This window comes from Tenebrio molitor, chromosome 1 (genome assembly GCF_963966145.1).
Source record: "Tenebrio molitor chromosome 1, icTenMoli1.1, whole genome shotgun sequence".
Classification (NCBI taxonomy): domain Eukaryota; kingdom Metazoa; phylum Arthropoda; class Insecta; order Coleoptera; family Tenebrionidae; genus Tenebrio; species Tenebrio molitor.
The window spans coordinates 15,676,398-15,702,813 of NC_091046.1; the positions used below are offsets into that span (position 1 = coordinate 15,676,398).

At 32.6% G+C, this 26,416-nt stretch overlaps 1 protein-coding gene across 1 annotated transcript in view; it reads left to right on the forward strand.

Annotated features, from left to right (window-relative positions):
* The window catches only part of LOC138141231 (discoidin domain-containing receptor 2-like), a 173,371-nt gene that overhangs the window by 92,522 nt on the left and 54,433 nt on the right, over positions 1-26,416 (forward strand). The window lies entirely within an intron of this gene.

A 26,416-nucleotide genomic window follows, 5' to 3' on the forward strand; every position in this document is an offset into this window, starting at 1 on the left:
ACAAAGAGAGAATTGAGTTTGAATGTAACCACTGAAAATTTAGCCGAAGAGCAAACATCACCCTAGTTCACAAATGTGCTGAAAGATTAATCAAATATTTATTAAAGAGACTACACCTCTTCACCGTTTAACTTAACCCACAGTTAGAAGGGTGTATGTCTTAAGTAATCTTTGAATCAATCGATATTTTAATGTACGTATTTCGTGAATGGAATCAACGAGGATCTCGGTGTTCTCAGCAAAGCTGCAAAACTCTTATCACGCAAAGTGTTAGTAATCCAAAAGCAAACTTTCTTGAAAACTTAGTTTTTATCTAAAGAAATTAATTGATTATCGCGTAAAGATAAAAATAGAAACAGCTCTTGTCTTATAATTAAGTTGTCGTCATAAAACCACATTGTTATGTGTACTTGAAATATTGTGCCATCATCGTTGAAATTTGTTTTCAATTTTGCTGGCGCATCCACCATTTTTATACAGGTATAAGTTTTCTCCTTTATTGATTCAAACAAATTAAAAACCTACTTGTGATTCGTTTATGGCTAGTTAAACAATAAATTATTATATTTAGGCCCGGTTTATTCACCTTCAAGTAACTTTATTTGAACGGTAATTACCATGGATCTACCAATAGCAGATTCTAAAGCATAGCAACTACTTGTCAGATAAATTTACTTGAAGGTGAATAAACCGGGCCTTATTATAATTTATGAGGTAGATTATAATTTTCTTAAAAAACATTGGGTCATATGCATAAACCATTAGCAAATGCTTTTACTTGTATTAGTGAGAGATAGAAATACATGGACTCTATTAGATAGAAAAAGACAAATATATAGTATAAGCAAATGCTTATTCTTATGCATACTACCCAATGTTCTCTATCCAATTTTTTTCAACACCTTAAAACAAAGCAAAATACAATATAACACCTAGATGATAGAAAATATTAAAAAACAAAAATAATTCGCAATACATGTTCCATTGGCAAATACGAACAAATGATGACGTAGTTTAAATTTACTTTTATTTAAGTACTTTCGTTTAACTATGAAATCAAAGTGGTAGTACGAGATCCCACTGCAAAATTTCTACGTTCATCTGTTTTTTAATCAAAATAAAAATTTTATAGATAATTATGAATAGAGAAATATGTTTCTGCCGGGTTGCCTATCGAAATATGGCCGCAAGTATTTTTTAATTTAAATTAAATTATGTAATTATTTTTTCCAAACAGTTTTGTTCACTTGTTTTTTACATAAATTATAATTCATTTCAAAGAGAGATGTGTAAAGAACTTGAAAAGTTTGAGTTGCCATTTCTCACTTGCCAACTTCACGTCATTTTTGCTCAATTAAATTGCATCATTTTTATTTTAACCACGCACAATGCATCCTTGTCTGATGCACAGTGTGGTGCGCTAACTCTCTTTCGCTTTTATCTTTTTTTAACAGTTACCCCTATTTGCGGCCACTTTTCCATAAGCAACCGTATTCCATCGTGTAAAAAAAAATAGCTTCACAGTTGCCCAAACATTTACTTGAAATTCCATACCATTTTTACTAGAATTATGTTGCTAGGCAATTCAAACCTTTGGTTAAATTTACGTGAAATTCAAATTAACAGCGTCCTTCTGATTGGTCAACTTTAATTATTCATTAAAAAAAATCAATTATACCCTGTCCTTTTTTTTAAACTCTATTGCTTTCAGTTATCACCAAGGAAAAAGCACTGTAAGTTTGATCCGCGAGTTCTGGGACACCTGTATAATTTATGAGGATACGTTATGAAGGTACAAAATTAAACAAGGAGGTACATGTTTACACCCGGTTGCCAAGGGGTTGCGGCCAACTGAGAAATGGCAACCCAAACTTTTCAAGTTCTTTACACATCTCTCTTTGAAATGAATTATAATTTATGTAAAAAACAAGTGAACGAAACTCTGGTAGAACAGTAGCTGTAAGAGTGCAGGATAATTGGCGTGCAACATATCATAATCGGTTACAACCAACATTTAGCTACATTTTTTGAAAGCATAGTTACGTAAAAAAAACAATGTTGCCAGCAATTTTATTAAATTTTCAAGGTTGGTAGAAGTGACTAATTTGTATAGTACAGTGCATTCACTTTTGTTTTAGACCAGAGTATAGGCTATGGAAATTTGGCGAGTTGTATGGTAAGACTGTGGCTGAATCACAATATACATCATGTATAATATTTGAGGTTACACTTTCTTGTCAAAATTCATGACCATGTAGCCAAGCATTATCATTTTCCAATTAACTACATAGTTTCGAGGACTCAATAATGTGTGTATTTAGTGATAAATGTAAATATTGCACAAATTTAAAACTAATTTACCTTAACACTTAATAATAATGTCAAATTTGACACTGGCAGTTCGAACAATTTTGATTTTGTTATTTTGACATAGCCCCGATAACAACATTTAAAAAAATTAAAATAGCCTACTCTGGTCTAAAACAAAAATGAATGTATTATAAGCTGCCTCGTTGAAAATTGGGGGGCGGGGGAAAAAGTAACTCGTGAAGTAAAATCAACCCAGAAATTTTGAGTGTTCGAATAGAAACCAAGGTTTATAAGCTCCGTGGGGTTTATTGGGTGGTTTTTTGGGTTTTATTCTAGTGAGGGAACACCTAATGCGTGATCGACAGACTCTGTAGTAAAAGTTTAGTACTTACATTATGACGTCACAAGTAACTTTTGCGGGGGGAAAAAATTGAAACTATTGTTTTAAATGGCAACGAGGCAACCTACTATACAAATTAGCCAGTTCTACCAACGTTGTACATTTTTTTTTTTAGTTCCATCTTTTGGGCAAATGTGGAAAAGTGAATTCAATTTTCGTAGCCAGTCTGTATAATATAAACGCTGTTCAAAAATCAAAAAACCATTGTGGTGCAAATTACTTATCTGTCACTGTGATAAGACTGATAAGTAATAGGAAATGTCGTGAAAAATGTGTGTTATTTGCACCACAATGGTTTTTTGATCATTGAACAGCGTTCATTTGATTTAAAGATAATGTTTTTATAATATTACGAATAATTACAAATACTCTAATGATATTTTCAAATGTATTTACGATCCATAGTCTGGTAGATGCAGACAACCCTTAATAATGAAGCAGATGCCTCAGAACCGATTGGCAAATGCAAATAGATGAATAATGAATTAATCAACTCAAGTCTAAGCAACCCCCATTATTACTACTAACCACTTACAAATTTTATACAGTGTGGAACAAAATGATTTTCATTTAGTTACCTTGTAACTACCCTTGTAAAAATACGAATTGCCGCTCTACGAAAAAAAGGAAGGCAGTACCCCAGCCTCAAAATATACATGAAAATTCCAAATGTGATTTATTGCGAAGGGATGATATGATTAAAATCGATATTTTAAGGCGCTAGGTATACATTTTAATCGTTTGTTAATTCAATTCAATAAATTGTAATAATTGTCAATTTGATTGATCACATTTATTGACAGAACTACATGGCTACTTCAAAAAGAGTAGAGCTGTGCAGGAAAATTTACATGTGAAAAAATTTCAAAGTTAACTATATAAAAATCATTCTGTTCCACACTGTATTAATAAATTTAAAACTGCTCAGTTCAATAATATAAAACTGAACAATACCGACCTGGAATATTTTGAATAAATATGTTCATACTGGGTGCCCCAGAATTCGCGGAACAACTCAATTGTGATCAGGTTTGCAATTATTTTCTTCATTATCTCCAGCATTTCCAAGAAGCGCTTTTACGTGGGTTCAACCTCAAATAACGTATAATTTATTCCAACTTTAAAAAAACGATGCTTGGCCATAACAATCTGACAGATTTCATCCTGTATAGCTGAATTTTGAAAATTTTGAAGTCACAATGTTGCCATACCTATATTCCGCTTTTTTGCGAATCGGTTGAAACTGTATTAATAGCAGTTTATTTGACGAGTTTGTGTGTAAATTGGGCCTTTTTTGGCCCACGAGTGCCAAAAAAGGCCCAATTTACACACGAACGAGTTGAATACAACGTTTTTTTGTTCGACGAGCCCCTTAAGGGTGGGGTTTACCTGATTTGAAATGGTCGAAAAATGGTGGTTTTTAAACGTCCATATCTTTAAAACCACAACAGATGAAGGCAAGGTCCATTTTTTATCTGAAAGATACATCTTTCCTCTAGGGCCCCATACTTTTCCTTTTTCGATTTCGTTATAAATAACAATAAAATAAATTGCAATTTGAGGACTATGCAGGAAGCTGTAACACTAAAACCTAATTCGAAATTAAAAAAAAAAAAGTATGGGGCCCTCGGAAATTTAATTTTAAAGCGGTTGGTGCCATCACCGTTTTTCCAAAAAAATCACAGATCTGAAAAAAACGACAAAAATGTGAAGGAATTTCGTTCATTTACACGGAAGAAAAAATTGGAATGCAGGCAACCAGAAATTATTCTTTACCTTCAGGCCAAGTGACGATTCCTAAAATAAGTAGGTATATTTCGGCTAGTTAGAAAGAAAACATTTTACCTGTAATTTAGGCAAGAGAACGAAGGGTGTGCTCTCACAGCCTTCGAACAATTGACACAACTAAGAACTGAGGAATGTGGTTATAGATTCTGATTTTCTGCAAAATTTAATTGCAAGACCACTTTTATTAACGTTATGTATGCCTATTTTCAGCCGTTTTGGCGTAATTTCTATTTTTTGAATATAGTATTTTTTATGTAGCAATTGTTTTATTTGAATTTTTATTGCATTGCTATAAATAATAGATAACAACAACAACATTTATTCTTGACTGTCTCAATGAAAAGTTATTTTTGTATTAAGTGCGCAAAATGATTTTTTTTTTAGTTGGGGCATGAGAATGATTTTTTTTTTGTCGAAACCGTCAGGTCGAGACTTCAAACACATTCGAATGCGCCAACAAAACAATCATCTTTCGCACGAAATACAAACACTATTTTTTCTACAACCGCATTTTTAAATTTTTGAATTTTTTAATTTTTGTAAAATTTTCCTTGGATGCTAAAATATTTATCAAAAATGACATACTTTGCGACTTGATAACGATGCATAAATGTCATGTTTTTTTGACGGTTGAAAAAAAATAACTATTTTCCATAATTGCTTCAGAAAATTGATATTCACGCACAGTTATGTATGCATGAAGTGGGTCATTTTCTTACATATAATTTTTTTTTTTACTGTTGTAAGATTGAAACTATTGAAACCATACATAACAGTGTGTGAAATGCGATTTCACACACATATAATCTGTTTCAAAATCAAAAATCCACCAACACTGCATTCTACCTCGAAATTACAACCGACAACGTCGCCAAGTTTTGTTTTTAGTGCGTTTGCAAGCGTCAGAAAAAAGTGGGGTTACGAAAAAAAACTATTGACAGTCATTTAGGTCGTAATTCAGCGTGTTTTTTTGTTTTCATTTTATTATATCACTCAAAAGTTGTGATATGGTAGCTACCACCTTTTTGTACATAATAATTCTTTTGTGTTACGTAAATAAACTCAACAGTTCAAGGTCAAATTTTGGCGGGAGGTTGGGCCAACACAAAAAAATGAAACTTATTCTAGGGATTTCTTTTTTTCTGCCAACATAATTCAACAGGTGGTGGATTTTTGATTTTGAAACAGATTATAAGCTTTTCTATTTTTAACTTCAGGCACTGTTTTCTATTAGTTACCTAGCAACACGTTCACTGCGTTGAAAATTTAGATTTGTTTCAAAAATTTGAATTTTAAAATTTAGTTGCGTCTGGACGTGAGTTTTCATGAACGCGGAGTAACGAAATCAGACGAATTCGGATTATAATGTACAGAATGATAAATAAAAACTTTTGCGAATTATGGAAAAATTAATTAAAATTATTGGGATTCGGATTAACGAGGTTGCACTGTACCAGCAGTCATTAATTCGAAAAAGTCATTAGTTACCTGTATAGGTACTTGGAAATGCAACCCTCACATTTTTGTTACTTTTGTTTGGTGCTTTTGTATATTACAAAAAAACAATTTCTCAGGTCTTTTCTGCTTTTTTATTAATTCTGTTTATGTTTTGTATATTTATTATTTTTCCTTTAATTCGTAGAGTACGTTTATATTGTACATTATGGTGGTATAAATTATTGTCTGCTTAAAAATATCATCTGCAAATATCGTTTATCATCGTGTGATGATGTGGACTGGGTCACTTGAAGATTTTTTGGTCGGTGTTGTTAGTATATCGTTAATCGTTATGTAGTAGTCTTGTTGAGGATTTTTTTGCTTTACATTTTATGCATTTGTTTCTTGGTAGTCTTTGAATGTAATTAAAATTAATCATTCTTCATAAACATAATACTTAATACATACATACTTACTTAGGTATGTACATAGGTACTATGGCGGACAATAAATTTAGGCCGGCCTGTCATTGGCTTGACATCAAAATGTGAAGCTGGCATTATGTTCAACTAACCCCATTTTCGATTTTTGTCATTCTTGTCATCGTGTCAGCGATAATCAAAATTAAAACTGGGGAAAGAAGCGTATACCAGAGAGAAGTGTGTACTACAAATCAGTTATGGTAATGCGTCATGATCTGTAAGTTACGAAAAGGGCGAAGGAAACGCCAAACAGCTTGAAAACCTTCAGTTTGACAAACTAACACATCAGTCATAATGACAATAAATGGCCGCTTGCATTGACTTTTTTGAAATGTCAGAAATTTGCCTGGCCTAAATTTATTGTCCGCCATAGTACATTGCACAAACGAGTATGTACCTATATCAAATAACAGTCTTATTAAACTGTACCAATTTATTATTTACATTTTATTATTACAATTAAGGCAGAATCATCATCATCAAGATAGAAACAAAATACAGTGAGCGGCAAAAGTATGGAATAAATTCCTTAAAAATTAAACAACATTTTTTTCAAAAAAATCTTTGGACAGGTCAATTTTAGTTTATAAAAATACATATTTTAGTACCAAAGAAAATTCCAAGCAGTCATTTGTTTTCGAGTTATGACGTCATCGATAGTTTTTTTAAATGGAAACCCCCTATTTTTTTCTTGATTCTGATATCCCTTTTAATTGTCTAAATGACAGTATAAAAATTTTGTTATCTTACATAAGAAAATTTTTGAGAAAAAAAATAATAAAGTTGGAAAAATTAAATTTTATAAAGAACAAAAACAAGTCAAAAAATCAAGTAGGTAAATCAAACAGTCAAATGTTACTATCAATTTCATTCGTATGTGTTATTTGTTTTACTAAACGTTTTCGAAAATGACTCATTTATCAGAAACACAACGTATAGAAATTTTAATTTTGATTGGGTGCGTGGATAAAACTAGACAGGGGGACAACTAAACAGGGGGAATTTCTTCATAAACTTGCTTATTGTCAACAAGCTGGAGGATGGCAATTCGAACATTGAATTCCATAATTTTAAGTACTTACTAACACAGTTTTTGACTCGTTTTTGTTTGTTATTAAATTTATTTTTTCCAACTTTATTATTTTTTTCTCAAAAATTTCCTTATGTAAGATAAAAATTTTTTTATACTGGCGTTTAGACAATTAAAAGGCCTATCAGAATCAAGAACAAAAATAGGGGGTTTCTATTTAAAAAAACTATCGATGACGTCATAACTCGAAAACAAATGACTGCTTGGAATTTTATTTTGTATTAAAATATGTATTTTTGTAATCTAAAATTGACCTGTCCAAAGATTTTTTTGAAAAAAAATTTGTTTAATTTCTAATGAATTTATTCCATACTTTTGCCGCTCACTGTATATTTTGCTGTATGCTCCGAAGTTATTACATTTTTTAAACAATTGCACGCATTAGAAACAAAAATCGTAAAATTTTAATTGAAATTAAACATTCATATTTGTAGGGCAGTTCTGGGTAAATTATTATTAACTAAATTAATGACGAAATTGACAACACTGCGAATATTTAAAAACGAAACGTCATATGACAGGACCTGACGTCAATCTAACAAAAAAATATCCTGGCCTGCTGCGTGTTTAAAACAATCGTGAACGGCTATTATGTACGTAGGATTTTACCACTAAATTCACATTTGAACACTGGTTGGTTTGGGAGACGAAAATATCTAAAAGCTTAGTAATGACATTTGAGGATTATGAACTACGCCTCCGGCTGGTTCTGGCAGGTACCTAGACATTTCAGGTAAAATTAGGCGAACTGAAGAGCCGGTTGTTTCATTTCAAATATTGCAACCCAAACTACACGAATTCGGAAATTTTCATCAGGTAAACCCTACCCTTAAAGGCTCCAAATCGCTTAAAACCTTTAAAATTAGCTTGACGTTTCGTTTTGACAAGTTGTGACATTTATCAAAATCCGTTCACATAGGAGAAAATTCTCAAATTCTGACAGTGTCGACCAAAAAAAAAAATTAATAGAGAACCAAGCATTTTTTATTAAAAATAGCAATGGAAAAAAAAGACAAATAAAAATAATCAAGAAGTACACATCTGATGGAGCCTTTAATCGTTGAATGAGTTTCAAGAACGCTTTTTTTAGGAACAAGCAAAAAACGGATAAGTTCTTCTCCAAAATGGAATCACTTTTTTTAAAAGACATCTAAACTTTAACCTCCATTATTTCATCTTCAGATTCATCTTCATCATTAGATTCCGAATCATCTACTGTAGGTGTAGCTTCAACTGTAGCTCTGAAATTTTGACATATTTTTGTTCACAAAGAATTTTTCTATTAGCCCACGAATAATTTCGGTCAGATCTCTTTTAAAAAAAATCATTTTCCACTTTTCTGATTTTCCTCTTTTTGTAGTCTTTCCAAATTTTTTTTTTGTAATTATACCATATACAGGGTGTCGCCAAAAAAGAAGACGAGTTCATAACTCCGTTATTTATCGGAAGATTTTAATTATCTGTACACCAAATTAAATGGTTGTTAGTAGGCTACAAAATGGCCTAATAAATTCAAGTATACCCCCATAGACTTCAAAGGTAAATTGTCAAAATATTTTTTTTCAAATGGGATTACATATTTTTTTTTAGTAATTCTGATAGAGATTTGTATTCTGAAAACAACAATGGATCACAAATATACACTTAAATACCAAAAATTCACAAAAAAACATTTTTAAAAACGCTACTACCGTCTATGTTCTATGTTTCGCGCTAAACATAGGCGGCATATCTGCGCAATCCCACATGTTATTATTTGTCATTTGTTTTTCCAGCTACCTTAATTTGGTTATTACACTGTAACGCAATGCTTGGTGCTCGTCATTTGTTTCAAAAGTTAGTGTTATTTTTTTATGTGAAGTTATACTTGTGATACATTGTTGTATTCAGAATTAAAATCTCTATCAGAATTACTAAAAAAAAGTATGTAATCCCATTTGAAAAAAAATGTTTTGACAGTTTAGTCTTGAAACCTTTGGAGCTATACGTGAATTTATTAAGCCGTTTTGTAGCCCACTAATAACCATTTGATTTGGTGTATAGATAATTAAAATCTTCCGATAAATAAGGGAGCTCGTCTTTTTTTTTGGGACACCTGTATAACAGATCTTCCCACCACACAGTTTAGAATTTAATCATTCGATTAAAAATTCATTGTTCTCACATTGAAGATGTCCATCAATCTGTTAATAATCACATCGTTACTTAGATCGGGCCTATCTCGATTAAAATGTGTGTAGCACTTTAAATTATTACTTTGTGTTGTTTAATTTAAAAGAAATTAGAAAAACGTCAAAATGATATTTATTGATAACTTTATTTACTTTTTGTTTTAGAATCGTCTTACAACATAGCATTTCAAATTTAGTTAAAAAAGGTTTACAACCAAAATGAAATGAAATATAACTACTACTTTCCTCAGTACTGCCAGTTTAACAAAATTAAAGCATGGCAACCTATTGTTTTTCAAAGATGGAATAGATTATATGGCAACATCGCTTCGATTTTTCTTTCTCATTTCCATGGATACAACAAAAATTAAATTGACTATTGGAATACATAGAATATTTTTAAATGTTGCCACATTTAGTGTAACGAATAGGTTCATATCTTCTATAAAAAAGAAGATTGATTTTTTTTACCTGATATTTCAATGACTACTACTAACTTGTTCCGCGAATTTTGGGGCACCCAGTATACTCGACCACTCGAATCCACAATCACATCAACAAATTTAACACCATTCGTTCTTTGTTAGGTTATCCACGCGCAAAATTTAATTGCTCGGTTTGATACGCGTTGAGGAAAATTCACTTAGAAAATCATTCTGTCGCTATAACAATCACTTCCTATTCATCCATCACCAGGCATTCTGCACTAATAATCTTCTCAAAAACTGTTGTATCGTCAACACACAACTTTTATGTATCGCCCTGATTGATTAATTTTTTTTTTAATTACCAACGTAAATTTATAGTAATAAATCTTTAAAAGAATATCTGGTAAAAGCGGAAACGTCTAGTTAATTTTACTTTGAGAAATTATTACTTTTACTTTTGGAATTTATTGTCATTTACATTTCTTTAACTTACTCCATAATTAAAATAACCACTAAAATATTGTGATCACGTTCTTCTCAACCTACATAAATTTTCAGACGTTTATTTTTCTTATTATTAAAAACACATATTTTTTTCTTTGTAGACGGAATTCATTTTAATTACGTTTACAGCAATAAATCAGCTCAAAAATATTAAATTTATCCCTTTACTTTTACCTTCTTAGGGTCGATTCATCCTAAAAATATAGATATTTATAGCCGTTAAGAGTTCCGTTGGCCTCGTTCTCTTCCTAATTCAAAAAGAACCAGTTGTTGTCTCAACACCCAAAGAAAATTGCTTTTAGTAGGCACTGATTTATGTGACATCTCAATGGAGCATTACGTGTTTGCAAATAAAATCATAAAACATCGTTTCAGTTCCGTCCGTAATTAATCTCCGGGAGCCTCATTTTTACAAGATGAGCTTTCTTATTGTAAGTGCAGTTTTTAGATTGAATTAAGAAACCAACTGAATTTAAAATGGACGTAATGTGCACCACAGATTTTGTATTTGAAACTGCGAGTCACAACCAACACACTGGTCCCATATAGGAGTAGGTACTTTTTTAATTCACATAATTTTCCGACCCTAACGAAATTTAAATGCAGTAATATGAGGTGTTTATTTAAATTTCCAGTCAAAGTTGGCGTTGAAGAGTCGATTGTGAACACATCAGCTGTTTAAATCTTACCTCAGTTTTTGCGTTGTTTGTGTTTTTACACGAGTGGTGCGTTCACAATCGACTCTTCAACGCCAACTTTCAACGGAAATTTAAATGAACACCTGATACGAGTACGTTATAACTTAATACCTTTATTTAATATGAAATCTGGACACTCCAGGCGTTATTGACAGTCACTTGACAGTTCTTTTTGTATAATTTTGAAATCTTTTTTGTTAATTAAAATGTGCTCCAATGAGTCAGTTATGTGAATCAGTCTTATACCTAACTATAAACAGTATATTATATACCAAGATGGAGAAGTTCATGATTATAGCCAGAGCGCCAAGATTAGATCCCGAGGCTCGCCGAGGGATGTAAGGCGCGAAGGCTGTAAGGCACTTCTCTCCCGTGGTTTATATACTATTTATAATAATCGATTATTAATTAAAATTATTTTGGCGGATGCGACGGATCCTGCTTAGTTCGTTGATTCAAAGTCGTCGGTTTTGTTAAGTATATTAAGTAAAAAAAAAATGTTTCTTACTCTGATTATTTCTGATAAATGCCACAATACTTACAATTGCATTCTAAATTAAATAAAAATTTTGAACACAGTCTGATTTTGAAAGTTGTGCAGATATTTTAACCTGAGATAGTATGTGTTAAAAGAAAGCAAAATAACCCAATTTGCCTTATATCGAGCGATCCATTGAATTTGTTATTAAAGTTGGCGCTGGAGCTGAAGCCGTAGGTCTTTTTGAATCGATACACTTATTCAAATAAATCAATAACAATCAAATTATGTTACAAAATGCTATCTGTGGAGTTAAACGAAGGGCTCGCTTGTGCTTGAGAACAAAATGGTGAACATTTTCACCATATGTTGTAACATTGTTTAATGAAATAAACATTACCACTGTAATTTTTCTCTTAGTTCCTCGAATCCTTAATTCGCCATTTTCTGTTTTACAATTGTCATTAAATGTGACGTTTGTCGCGATAGTTCAAAACTAGACATGCCTTGAGAGTTCCAGCCCCAACTTCCATAACAAATTCAAGGGATCGCGTTAATGCTTTACAAGAAAATCAAAGGAATCAATTTGTTTAGGAACCGCTGTAAATTTTCACATTTGGCGGGCCAACCTAAAAAGTCCAGTTTTTCTACCATTCGAGTTTATTTTTTTTATCCTTCATTTTTTTTTGAGTTTCGTCATGTATCTTTGATAAAAGTGATGATAAAATACTGCCTACAACTTATTCAGAAAACAACAAAGTCTTAATCAACAAAGTAAAAAGACTGTAATTGAGACTAAAAGCATAAAGTGAAACATCAGAGAAGATGCTCAAAGTGCGTGTCATCGTTTGTAATGCAAGCTTCAGCACCACGTGCCCAAGAAAGCCCAACTCGGTTCAGAATACCTCTGTTTTGACGAATTTCCTGAGTATGTTCAACTCGCAGCCAAACTTCGAACTGATAAACTCCCAGGTGATTTGCAAGACGCCGAGTACTTGTTCGTAGCTGGTTTACAATTTCGTGAAGAACTTCTTCTGCAACTAAAATGTGATGTTCTCGTTGGCGGCCAAGTTCGCGCTTTTTCACTTCGAAATGCCCGAAATCACGAAGATGCTGCACAACGTTTACAAAGGTTCGTGCATTGAGAAGTATCTTTTGAGGAAACCTTTCACGGTAGATTTGCCGTGCTAGCTCTGAATGTCCACGGGCTTCGTCATAGATCCAAACCATATCGGATTTCTCCAGGTTGGTGAAAGTCATTTGTGATTTAAATTGAGGTGAAGATTGAGGTTCTTGTCAAAGTGACTTAATTTTGAATTAACTAAAAATTCTACTATAGTATATTATTATACGAGTTTAACAAGACGTTGTATTATCACATGAGTGTGTTTACTTTAAAGCACGACGAGCGTGATAATACGACGAATGTGATAATACGTCTTGTTAAACGAGTATAATATACTATTTTATCTACTTTGCTTTACTAATCCCTGAAATTTCGACTGCTCAAGCTTTCATAGTAGACTAGGGACTTTCGCATGGGTTGGCAACAGACATTTGTCACAAAAATGTAATGTTATATTTACTAAATTTACCTCGTAGCTTCATTCGTTACCTTGACGCCTGATGTCAAACGGCTGATGTTACCAATATAACGAAAGCTAAAAGTTATCAAAAACAGTATAATAATATGCTTCATTATTAAACTGTTTTAGATATAATAATGAGCATATTTGTAACTCAAAGTAGATAATAGTATATTAAAGAACGAGTATTATAAGAGTTGATTTGGCGCACGAGTCCCAAGTGTAGAAAGCGAGCCATAGGGGAGTTTTCTATGGGACGAGTGCACCAATGCCCTTATAAAACGAGTTTTTATGTTATTTTTTAGAATTTGCGCCCTTTTAATTTTTAAATAAAAAAATTAAATTTTCAAATTCTAGGGAATTTTCTATTAATTGGTAATTCAAGGTAACGGAGATGCAACTACATCTGCAACAGATGTTAAAAAGTAGAGTTTGAAACATTAATAGTGGAAGTTTTTTGTTGTAAATGACACTGAAATATTGATAAAAATTTTCTTAGAGATCTATTAAACCATGAGTGCAGACGCAAATTCTAAAAAGATTTTTTTTTTCATTAAATTCAGGCTCCCAAAGTTTTTTTGAAAAACTTTTAGCCCCTTTTTCTCGAAAATTATCAACATTTGTAATTAAGCATTATTGACTCAATCGTTACATATTGTGGAGTTCTACCACTGGTTAATATAACGTGCCATCAATTAAAAAAAAATAGAGTTACAATTATATCAAATTTAATGGTATTTTTCGGTAAAAATAGATGAAAGAGTTTTTAAATTAGAAAATTTATAATTTAACATGACATTTAAGGGTAATTCCGATCACCTGTGAATTTGCATTTTCTATTGTCATCAACATGGTCTCCGATCCTACCTAAAATATGTTCATACCTGTGTGCTTGTTATGCATTAAATATTATCGGAATATAATTTTAGTGGAACTCGTCCAGACAACATTTTTGCGAAATCACATACAGTGTGATTGGAAAAGGATGAGGACAAGTTGAATTTGGCGCCATAAATTATAGGGCGTTTTATGTTTTCTGTGTGGCAGTTTTGCTTCAGAAGAGCTTCCCTGTCAAGATTTATCCATAGGTTTCCGTCAAACCAGAGTCAAACCCATTGTTTTGATTTCGTTTGTCAATTGTCACCAATTTGCAATTCCCTAGTAGATACGCCCATGAACATATCAAAGCTTTATTTTTGCTGTCAATACTTCTTACCAACATGACAAATTATTCACTAGGCGCCAAATTCAAATTGTCCTCATTCTTTTTCAATCACACAGTATATCCTGTTCACGTTGGATTGAACATCAGTGGTGCAAATCGCACACATTTGGCATTAACTTTCATATGAGTTGTCATTGTAACAGGTCAGGTCATTTGCACCACTGATGTTCATTCCAACGTGAACATATTATACAGGGTGTTTTCCAAGTTGTGGCGTTCCTTTTAACATGTGATAGTATGCGTTGTTCTAAAGAATTTTAGCCAAAATCATCTTAGTAAAATGTGTACGGCAATGAAGATACAATAAGTTAATTTTTTTGAAATTTTTGAAACCAGTCCTGCTCAAATTTGCGCTAATTTGTTAGAAATTAGAATTGACAAAAAAAAATCAAATTAGCATGGACGTGAATCAAAAATACTGTCAGAGTTGTCACCTAATTAGTCGGAATTGCTTTATCATTACGAAAATAATGAGCTCACGGATATGTTGCTAATGTATATGGGTAATGTTATCACGTTATCAAAATGCAGCTGCGGCGTCCAGAGAGTACGCAGAGCGATTTCCAGAAAGATACCATCCTGGGCCACGTCAATTATTAATCTAGTACAGCGGAGAAATAGGCAGGACCGGACTCGAAATTTTAGAAAACCATAAAAATATACAATAAACTATCTCCGTTAATACAAACATTTTACTAAGAAGATTTAGACTAAAATTCTTAAGAATAATGTATAGTACCTCTTGTTACAAGGAACTCATCAACTTTGAAATTCAGAGGGCGTCTATCCCTTTGTCTAGTAATTTCACTCAGTTACAATGACCGTGAAATAATTGTTTTTGTCAAGTACATAAATAAGCACCTATCGTGTTTTCAGAATGTTTCTTTACCCGCTGCGCCCGAAGTAGAGAGATAAGAACATTAATTAGTTAGTTTTATATCCGACTTTAAACGGCTATTGTCTACGTTTGGTGATTTGGTGTAGTATTTAATAGAACTTCAGATCGTGAAGAATGCCGCCTTAGAAGTTTCGTCCTTAGAGATACGTAGATCATCCACAACACTCGCTATTGGAAACGAGTGGATGGAACATGTAGGACGCGCAATGTCTACGTCATCCACATATCGTCGAATAAGTCCTTTTGGACTACGTTCCTACAATCAATTTTTTTTATTCCTTTCTTTTACTCCAATCCATGACACTTGCCGAATAAATTGGTACAACAAACTAGTTAATTAACGGGAGACAAAAATGGCATCAGGTGGTGTTCAGTGGTGAGTCCCATTTTTGGTTGTGGGTCCACGATGGCCGAAAGAGGGTGAGCCATATGCTTGGAAAATGCAGAAATCCAGAATTTTATGTAGAACGTCATACTGCCCTTACGCAAGAAGTGATGATATTTCAGGCAACTTGGAGGATGCAAATTACATAACCAATATTCAGCACCCTATTCTTCTTCCGTCAGGGATTGGTAGATGTCATTTTTCAAGCATGATAATTTGCACCCTCATACCACAAGGCTGATACCACAGTTGTAGGAAGAGACTGACGTCGACATCGTCCAATGACCTGCTCGGTCTGCAAATTTGTTCCCATTTGAATAAGTCTGATGTTTGATGGGAAAACAATTGAGTAATAATTTACACCACCCTCCAAGAAACTTGAACGACGTCGCATTCAAATCGTTCGTGTGTAAATTGGGCTCTTTATGGCCCATTCATGAAATAAAGATCCCAATTTACACAACTCGTTGAATAATATACTGTTGTAGTAACAGTTTAACAAAATAATAATTAATAACTCAGAAATGTCATTACTCTATTTGGCACATTTAAATAAACCAGAACGAATAGAGATTTTAGTGATGGTTAGATATGGTGATAGACAAAGAACTCATGTGCATGTGCATTATTCCATCAAGAACATCCTGAAAAACTCCCAATGACTAGATCTACATTGAGTAAATTGGTCGGCAAATACACAGAAACTGGATGTGTAAGAGATTTGCCATTACAAGGTCGACCTTGAGTAAACGAAGAAATATGTTACTTGAAGCTGTGAAACATCTTCACACATCTACAAGGCAATTTACCCTAAATAACAATGTGTCTCAATCTTTTCTTTTAAACCTATTTAATCAAGCAAAAAAATACTCGTACAAGGTGCAACTAATACACGAGTTATAGTTTGGGAACGAGAAATTGAAACCTTAGCTTCTTCACTTGCAATGGGTTTAGAGTAGATTGTAAAGATTATAACAGTGGTCAGTTTTTGCCTGCCGACGTGCTATTATATCTGCTAGTTATTAAAAAGGGATGCCAATAATCGGCAAAATGCAGATTGTTTGTGCCTCCTGGAATGAAGTGCTCATTGTCGTAATCTTCATTATTATAATCTTTACAACCTACTCTAAACCCATTGGAAGTGAAGAAGCTAAAATTCCAATTTCTCGTTCCCAAACTATAAACGACAATGATCCAGATCGTGGTTTGGAGTTTTGCGAAGAATTAATGTACGCTGTGATGACTGGTGACAATCCTAATTTTTTAAATAACATTATTTTCTCTGAAAGCCAATTTTTGCTTGAATGGATATGGTATGTGATATCGCCACAATTAAAGGTACTGATTGCGGGAAAATCCTCATTGGATTCAAGAGTCCCACACTCGACGCAAAGACAAATTAAACGTATGGGTGGGAATCATAGGACGGCGTTTTGTAGGACGTTGCTTTTTTGAAGAAAACGTGCTACATATTTCAATTTTTTGTGCTTGGAGTTAGTGCCAGCTCTAGCAATTGTCTTTCCCAATAATAAAGATAGCGATGTACCCCATGAGAATATTTGGTTTGAACAAGATGGGGCACCTCTTCATTTTGGCATAGCGGTCCGTCAATATCTTGACGTCACATTTCCCCTCAAGATGGATAGGACGGCGGGGACCAATTGAGTGGCCAGCGCCTTCCCCCGACTTACCCGTTTAGATTTTTTTCTATGGGGTTATTTAAAATCGAGGATTTATTTTAATAGACCAAACAATTTAGAAGATTTACAGCAGAGAATTCGTGCTGAAATGGAATAAATCAGCCCTGACATTATTGAGCGCAGTGTACACAAACAAGTACACAAGTACACAAATGGTTAGCGGGGGGCAATTTCAACATTTGCGTTAAATTTTATTGTAAACTTTTGATGTTTGTTTTTGTTGGTCAATTAAAATTTTTACATTAAAATTAAATTAAATATTTGAAGTAAAATTTGTCATTTTCTCAAAAAAATTGTTATGTAAGATATAGTTTGTCCAGCGGGAGATTGGTTGACATAAAAAAAACACTACATTCTACGTAGAGAAAGTAGATAGTACCTAGCGCAAATAAAATTTGATATATCCTTCAAGCAGTAACATTTTTGCCCTGAAATTATGCTCTACCTGATTAATGTATTCTAGCGCATTTTGTAGTGTTGGGTTACAATTTTAAATCTCCCAATCTCTCCCTGGACGAAGTATACTAGTTTTTTCATTCATCGTTTAGGTAGTAGGAAGGTCTATCGGAAAGAGCAGAAAAAAGTGAGGGTTGTCGTTTAAAAAAAATGGGTGATGACCTCATTGCACAAAAACCAATGATGGTATTTAAACAAATTGCACGCAACAGTACGGGATTTTTTCGAAATAAAATTGACCTGTTCGAACGATTTTCATAATATTTCACATAATGCTATTATAAATTTTATTCCAAACCTTCAGCTAGGTTTTCATAGGTAAAATTTACCGTAATCTATCTGAAACATCCATAAATTACAAGGACATCAAATAAAAACTGTTTATTTTGTAAGAATATTTTACCTGTCGTATGGAGTGCAGTTTATTAAAAATATTTGCGATATTTATTTACATTTTTTCGGTAAAAATTGCATGCTGATGGAGGGTATGCTTTTTAAAGACATATTTGTAAATTGCAATACATATTACAAATGAAAATAGTTTTAAGTATTACTTTTTATCTTACCTTACTTCTAAATTCTTAGGAAACAAGATTCTATTCTATTTGTTATCTGCTTTAGTTCCATTACAAATTATATCCAATTAATATTATGGATAGAAAAGCAAATGCAATTGTGCCCACGCAACCTACATATTTTTATCTTGATTGTTTGTATCAAACGGTGACTTCCACAAATCGCCAACTATCAAAGCAGCACGCAAGCGAATATTCTGATCGTTACGAGTCAATTTCGACTCAGTTTGCGGAAACATCCGTGATCAGCCGTCCCATCAGTGACCGTCGCACGGGTCAATGCGTCTGGATATCAGCACAAAAACGATCTTCCTCTTTCAAAACGAGATATTCATGACCCCGATACACAAACTTGCCATTTTATCTTGGTATCATCATGCCCCTCTTTAGATCAATGATAAAACCGAATCACCGGTTGTTATTAACGTTTTGTTTAGGGTATGTGAAGCGTTCTTTTGCGTTTTCCGAAGTTCTAAATTTAATAACACGGTCTCTGAGTCACCCCATCCACTCGATGGATGTCGAAAGTCGACTATTAACTCCCGCTCTTTAATTTAGAGAGTGTCTGCCGTTTTATTTGAATTGAATAGTTCTTGTGAATAAACGTGTGAGCTGGTAATTGAAAATAATAGATTGTTTAACTCTAGATGTATGCAGAAGTAATTTAGTGGATGTTAGTAATTGAAATCAAGCCTTTCATGTTGTGTATGTCGAATAGTCCTTTGTTGTTAATAGTCGGCATTTATTGACACTTTAATTAATTTCTCAAAATAACTAAAAGTTTTAGTACCACGTTCATAACGTTGCACTGTAATAGTGTAATACCCTAGATGTTTCCGTTAATTTAGACATGGTAGTTTTAAATAATTATGCAAACAGCAACTTTTCTAATCAACATGAATTTCACTGTAAGTACTACATATAACAAGGCACAATACATGCATGTAACATAAAGGTGTTTTTTTTTAATCTGGCGTCGAAGTTGGCTTTGGAGAGTCGATTGAGAACGCACCTCTCGTGTAAAAGATTTAAACAGCTGATCCGTGATCCGTTATCTTTATAGTGCATTCACAATCGACTCTTCAACGCCAACTTCGACGCCAAATTTTAAAAAAACACCCGTTATACTGTTACTTGTTACCAAATATCCTAAATATATTTAAAATGTAATATCTTTAACAAGTAATGTACATTTTCAAGCTGTTCAGTTTTTTATTTTGGGTAGGTACAAGATTGACCAAAAATCTTCACACGGAATAAATCAAGCGACTTTTGTCGTGACAGTCGCTTCTTGGATCCTTTATGTTGCCAATGGAAGAAAAATAAATTCCTTATCCGGTAATTTTTTAACAAAAATTATTATATTTTGCTTTAAATAAATTGTCGGTCGAAAAAATGTTGTGTATTACACGGCTAGAAAATGTTTTGCAAGTGCTCGCACTTGTAGCACCTCGGCTGCGCCTCGATTAGAAACTCAGAGTCGGACGAAAAAGATGCACTTTTTGGCCTTGATACACAAATAACTACATATTTCATGTTCGTTTCCTGAGATACATAACCGGGAAAGTAGTATACAGGATGTATCAAAACGACCGCACCAACTACTTGTAATCGTATAAAGTAGAGTGAGAGGAACGTGAAACAAATAATACAAATGTTCTACTAATGCTTTTTTGTTTTTTATTATTTTTCCAAATTTTGATTATTTAAAGAGCAATTGGACTAAAAGAAAAATAATTGAATTAGTTTATGTTGTTGCAATTGAATCAATACTCTGTCTAATATAATTGAACAAAAAAAATTTTTTTTCAATAACATTTTTAGGTAAAACTTTAACACGCTGTAACTTTTAATTGAAGCTGGGATTTTTTTTTCATTTTTTTTTATTTTCTCACTGTATTCTGCACAACTGCTAGTAGTTGGTGCGTTCGTTTCGAAACACCCTGTATAACTAAATATATAAACTTTCCCAGTTATATACCTAACGTGACATCTGTCGAAGATAACCTCAAAATTTACAATCAACTAAAGTATATTAAGACTTTGCCCAAACGAACACGAAAAACGATATTCAATATTCGTGCGCCTGTTTTGCATCACTTGGCTAACGCCTCGTAATTTCGGCCTCATACCTGAGAAGTGTCTGACAGCGCAGCGCTACCATGAAAATAACTATTTGCATGGCAGTGTGTGGTACGTCTGTGTATGTATAGTCTATTTTTTAATCAAAGAACCACAACCTGTTGATTTATGTTTGCAAGTATAAAATTTTACTAAATATAGGGAATTTAATGATATCTATTGGCCAACGCTTGTTATTTTTAATGTCCTTGAAAGTACGCAAACTCGCATCTAAAATTTGAACGTGTTATTAAAAATGCCTCACCCATGCTCGCAAAGTAAGACATTTATTAAACGCTCAAATTAGTTGTTATTAGTTGTTATTAACTTTATTAACATGCTGAGCTACTAATATCTCTAATAACCCCAATTTTTTATTGATGAGATTTTTCACCCTACGTCAAAAGTGTACAATGTTGTCAGCTCTATTTTGGGTGTAAATTGCGGTGTTATGGTTCTTTGATTAAAAAACAGACTATATCTATCTGTCAGTGGGATTTTCATTGATTTTAGTTCCAATTATACGCGTAGTTTTATAAATACAATACCGAATTTTATGCATTTCTTTAGATCACTTCTGCAAAAATATACGGATTTAAATTTTTCTTTCACAAATTCACTCATGTTACGAAAACAGTTGATATTGACCAATAGTGTGCCGAATATCGCGAAAAAATCTAGTCATGGTCAGAAAATGCGTCTTCCGCCGACAAAAATCTCCCTTCCGGTGAAAAACGTTGACAAGGCTTTTGTTTTTGTTGGTAACACAAATTAATGAACAAAATGTCAGAAAATTATTTTGACGTTTTCCGAAATGGATTTAAAAAATCGTTTTAGAAACGACTCCAGCAGTGGTATTAACTACAGTGTGAAAACAATTTGGAATACAACAGGTAAATTGTTGCAGGAAAAGTGCCACGATGAATATAAACTAACCTTTAATCCGTTTTGTGATGTTGTTCCGAATATTTGTTTATTCGAGAATTTGTCTAGCCAAATATAATATTTTTATACAGCAATATTTAGAAAAATAGTGACTTTAAAAATAAGTAATGAAAAACATATGTCACAATTTAAAATAAGAAAGTTAAATATCACCCCACTTAAACTGCTTCTTTAAAAAATAAATTTTATATGGCAGTTCATAGTCCCTTAAACGCCTTTTCATTTGATATATCGCTTATTGAAATCGGACAAGAAATAAAGTTGCTAGAACATTAAAAAAAAATTGGATCACCCTGTATAACGGGTGACTATTAAAATTTTCACTTGGAGTTGGCTTTGAACGAGTTTTTATTTTTTCTGTTACTTTAGACACACGCAAGAACGAACGACAAATGTCAGTCAGTACAATTGAAACATAACCAAATTAAGAGAAAAACATTTATTGAAATGTCAAACTTGTCAGTGTCTAAGGTGCAACGGAAAACAAAGAATGATCCATAGCCAACTCTAAGTGAAAATTTTAATAGTCACCCGTTATATTTGAGAATGTTTTTATTTTTTTTTTTTTTTGTTAATAAATATGGCCGTAACAGTTTTGTTAGTTTTTTGATAATAGAGAGTTTTCGCGTTACGTTCCGTTAAAATAACCGGTACGCTATTCGTCAGCAATTACCGTAATCGCTTATTGTAATAATGAATCGGTTACGCTATTGCCTAGCAACACCGGCGTTAGCGTACACGGTTATCTGAAAAACGTAACGCGAAAACTCTCTATTAACTGTTAATTTACCTATAAAGTTTTTGCACTAAATGAATCTGTACCTGCTAGCACATCAAACCCTGGTGGCACAATTACAAAATTCCCTTTTTTATTTAAACGCAAACCATACCCGTGATTTATGGCCCAAATGGTATAATTTCCCAACAAAGGAGCATTCACTACTAGCCGACCGTTTTGAGCCTCTTATTTACAGCTTTGCCAAAAAATTGACAATTCCCATTGTCAATTAAGTTTACAACAGCACAAGTAGCAGGACATAAATAAAAATGAATGAGTTAAAATGTAAAATTGCCTTTAATTCAAAATCTAATTGGTGTTTTTTTCCGCTGAATTCGTAAATAATAACTATAGGAAGTGAATCTGGGTAGGTTAGTATAAACATCAGAATTTGACTTTTTGGTGAAATTTGCTTTTTATTTTTTTTGGCTTTGTTTGTAAGTGAAAAATTATCGAAAATTATGAAATATACCTTACCAATACCCAGGTAAGTGTGAAAAATTTTGACAATTTTATTTAATTTGAAGTCGCGATTTCTCGCGTGCGCGTATACGATGCCCGACTCTGTATTTCTACGTGATTTTTATGTCAACCAATCTCTCGCTAGACAAACTATAGCTGCTATCACATGCTGCTATTGTTGCCAATTTTATAATATTATTATAATATAATAATATAATAATATTATTATATTATTATATTATTATATTATTATATTATTATATCATTACGAAAATTTAGAATATATAACTAAAGAAGGAGAAATCATTAAAAATTTAAATAAAGGAGAATTTTATAAATATTTAGGTATTAATCAATCAAATCATATTCAACATTCAATTATAAAAGAAAATTTAGAAAAACAATTTTATTTAAGAATTAAATCTATTTTAAAATCAAAATTAAACGGTAATAATTTAATTAAAGCAGTTAATACATATGCTGTTCCATTGTTGACCTATTCTTTTGGTATTATAAAATGGTCCAAAACTAATTTACAGAATATAAATATTCAAACTAGAGTTCTCTTTACAAAATTTTGTAAACATCACCCCAAATCTGCTATTGAAAGATTTAATTTACCACGCGAAAATGGTGGCAGGGGTTTTTCAAATCTAGAAATTCTACAACATAATCAAATTGCATCACTAAAAAATTATTTTCTTAATAGAGCTCGTGATAACACTTTTTTTAATGCTTTGGTTTCAGCGGATAAAGGCTACACACCTTTAAATTTAAGTGATAATATAATTTCAGATATTGTTGAGCCAAATATACCTGACACTATAGCAAATATAAAACAAAAGTCTTTACATGGGAGATATTTTAAAGAGCTAGAACAACCAGAAATTAATATTCAAGCTTCTCATGCATGGCTTAAAAAATCAAATATTCATCCTGAGACTGAGGGTTTTATATTTGCAATACAAGATCGTGTTATAAATACAAGAAATTATAAAAAACACATATGCGGTTTACAATCGATCATTGATAAATGTAGGATTTGCGGAACTGAAGGGGAAACCATTGAACATATCATTTCTTCTTGCACCGTTTTGGCTCAAAGCGAATATAAAAAACGTCATGATATATTCGCAAAAATTATACACATGAATTTAGCAGTTAAATTCAATTTATTAAAGGATACACAACCACATTACATTTATAAACCAGAAAGTTGTTTAGAAAATGACAATTACAAATTATATTTTGATCGGACAGTTTTAACTGACATTCACATTCAGCATAACAGACCAGACATTATTATTTTAAATAAACAACAAAAGCAAGCATATCTTTTAGATATAGCTGTTCCAAATGCACACAATATAACACAGACATATAATACAAAAATTAATAAATATTTAGAACTCTCCGTTGCTATGAGAAATCTTTGGTGTTTAGAAAAAATTTCGATTTTACCATTTATAATTTCAGCAACAGGAATAGTACCCCAATCTCTTTTTAAAAATTTTGGACTTAGAGAACACATTGGTGGTTGAAATTCAAAAAGGTATATTATTATACTCATGTCTCATCGTGAGGAAATTCCTTAACATTGACACAGAACATAAAACACAAAAAAGTCAAAATGCGGAGGCGAGACGCCGGTAATTATGTTGATAAGCACTACACTATTACTTGATAGTATTATCCGTAATAGTGTATGCACTCCGGCAAAATTGCCGTGCCGCCGGGTGGAGGTGGGATAGGAGAAAAATTATTATAGGCTTTGCCATTTCTATAGAAACACCACTTGTTGATTGTCAGTTTGGCAACGTGGCAAATATGTTTAGTAATTTTTTGACTATTAATGCCAATCTTGATTTTTATAACGGGTGACTATTAAAATTTTCACTTGGAGTTGGCTTTGAACGAGTTTTTATTTTTGCTGTTACTTTAGATACACGCAACTATAACCTATATTAATTATAATGTCAAACTTGTCAGTGTCTAAGGTGCAACGTGAAACAAAGAATGGTCCATAGTCAACCCTAAGTGAAAATTTTAATAGTCACCCGTTATTAAATTTTATATACCTATGTTATACAGGGTGTTATCGAAGTTGAGGCGTTCCTCTTAACATGTGATTGTGTGCATTGTTCTCAAGAGTTTTAGCCAAAATCACCTCAGTAAAACGGCAATGAAGATACAATAAGTAGATTTTTTTGAAATTTTTGAAACCGGTCCTGCTCTGATTTGTTGGAAATTAGAATTGACAAAAAAAATCAAATGAGCATGGACGTTAATCAAAAATACTGGCAGAGTTGTTATCTAATTAGTGCGAATGGCTTCATCATTACGACAATAAGTTGTAATCATTTAAGTGAATAAAAACCTTTGCTTGCGAGTATAATACTATACTTTATCTACGATCAAATATGTATAAACAAATTGTTATTTATTATACGAGTTTTATAAGACCCCGTTTTGTCGAGCGCGTTTTTTAGAGCACGAGCAGCGCAGTGCTATAAAGTAAACAAGTGCGACAAAATGGCTTATAAAACGAATATAATACAATATTTTTTCTATTTTGCCCCTTACATTTAAAGAAAGTTCAAAACATAATGCTATTTGGCAAATATAAGGGTTGGTAACGCTAGTAAATAGACGAAGAATTGTAAGTTTTGGATTTAGAGTGTCGTGAAGTGCAGTGATCACGTAACTCACTGTGAGTCACTGCCAACATTAAAAATTTAAGTAAATGTTCCTAAAACGCGTATCGAAAAGAGCTCCTTTTCGAAACCGGTTTGAGTGTTATACTGACTGTGTTAAAGGTGCAAAATAGAAAAAATAATGAAACAAAATCTTAGTTCAATAGGTACAATGGCGGCCATCCAAAAGTGAACGATAGCTTGCGAAAATTTCCGTATTTTTCGTTTGATTAAATCAGGCTGTATTCATTGGCGTTCGTGCAGCAGGCGTTACTATTTTAATAATAAAAAGTTGTAATAATAAAAATGAGACTGAGAAGTAATTAATACATTATTAAAGTGAAAGTAAACTTTAGTAAAGAAACCTTTCCAACACCTATTCGCATTGGCCTCTCAACCCTGTTTTCTTGCCAACCCCTCGTTATATTGAAGATGCAAGTCTTACTGCAATGTAATTCTCTCGCCACAGCAGCCAACGACCAATTTTCTTCTAGCTTTGCAATAGCCCTAGCTGTCTGCATCGGAGAGAGATGTGGCATTTAAAAAAAATAGTTTCAATAAATTTTTTATCGCTAGTGTCAAACTTTGACATTTTAGGACGCCTATGATTTAAAGTAAATATCAAACTATAAAAAAAAAACGTTCACTTTTGGATGGCCGCGATAGTACTTAGAAATTTTTAAATTATAATGTTCCTTTTGTTACCATTGTTACGTTTTTATATTTGGTTAGGTTGCTGCAGTTACTGCAATCTCTAAATTTGATTGGTCCAAGTCCGATGGATAAAAGATCTTGTCAATTTTATC